The sequence below is a fragment of the Microcebus murinus genome, chromosome 6 (genome assembly GCF_040939455.1).
Source record: "Microcebus murinus isolate Inina chromosome 6, M.murinus_Inina_mat1.0, whole genome shotgun sequence".
NCBI classification, from domain to species: domain Eukaryota; kingdom Metazoa; phylum Chordata; class Mammalia; order Primates; family Cheirogaleidae; genus Microcebus; species Microcebus murinus.
Window position 1 is genome coordinate 46,354,908 of NC_134109.1, and position 1,160 is coordinate 46,356,067.

The window sequence follows — 1,160 nt, forward strand, 5'->3', positions numbered from 1 at the left end:
GGAGCCAGACAGCAAAAAAAATCTTAAGAAAGTCTTCTACAGGTAAGGCAGTGGTTAGATTTTTCTTTTCTTTTTTTGTTTTGTTTTGTTTTTTTGAGACAGAGTCTTATTCTGTTGCCCTGGGTAGAGTACAGTGGTGTCATCATATAGCTCACTGCAACCTCAAACTCCTGGGCTCAAGCAATCTTCCTGCCTCAGCCTCCTGAGTAGCTGCGACTACAGGCACATGCCACAATACCCGGCTAATCCTGGCTAATTTTTCTATTTTTAGTAGAGATGGGGTCTTGCTCTTGTTTAACCTGGTCTCGAGCTCTTGAACTCAAGCAATTCTCTGGCCTCAGCCTCCCAAGTATTATGAGCCACTGCACTTGGCCTAGATTTTTCTTTTTTGAGGGTTATCTAATAAATCATGCTGTTAGTGTAATAGAATTCTTACACATCTAGTTCTTCAAGGAAAGAACACTGTTAATTAGCCAATGGTGTCTGAGTTAGAAATCATGGATTGGAAGATTGTTCTCAAAGGCCCTCAGATCCAGACGTTTAGTTTTGACAGCATAGAGGGAAAAACAGTGCTGGGCAATAATAGCACTCTTAACTGGATCTAGCTCTGAAGCTAAGACTGAGGGCGGGGTAGGTATTTCTTAAACATATTCTTTTTAAAAATTTTTATTATATATTTTTGAGTCATATATACTTAAGCCAAACATTCTATGTGACTTTTTGAGCAGAAAAGAGAATCAGCAAATTAGTAATTTTCTGTTCTGCTAATGGTCTATATTGCATAATTTTTGTCACATAAACCCCAATTTCTTAAAGGATAATAAAGATATAGACCTAATATATGATAATTTTATGTATAATACAGACTTAATATATAAGTCAATATAAAATATTATCATATCACTTATTTCCATAGCATTTTCACCATCTGAAATTATTTATGGATATGTTCACTTATTTATCAACTGTCTCTCCTTTTAGAATTTAAGCTTCATGTGAACACAGACCTAAATCTCTCTAACTGCCATGGCCCCATCATCTAGAGCAGTGTCTGGCATGTATTTGTCAAATGAATACATCCCATAAATTATGTGAAGGGAGGGAGTATGTGTGTGTGAAGTGTAGGGTAGAGAGAATTAAGATGCACTGAGATGAGAGCA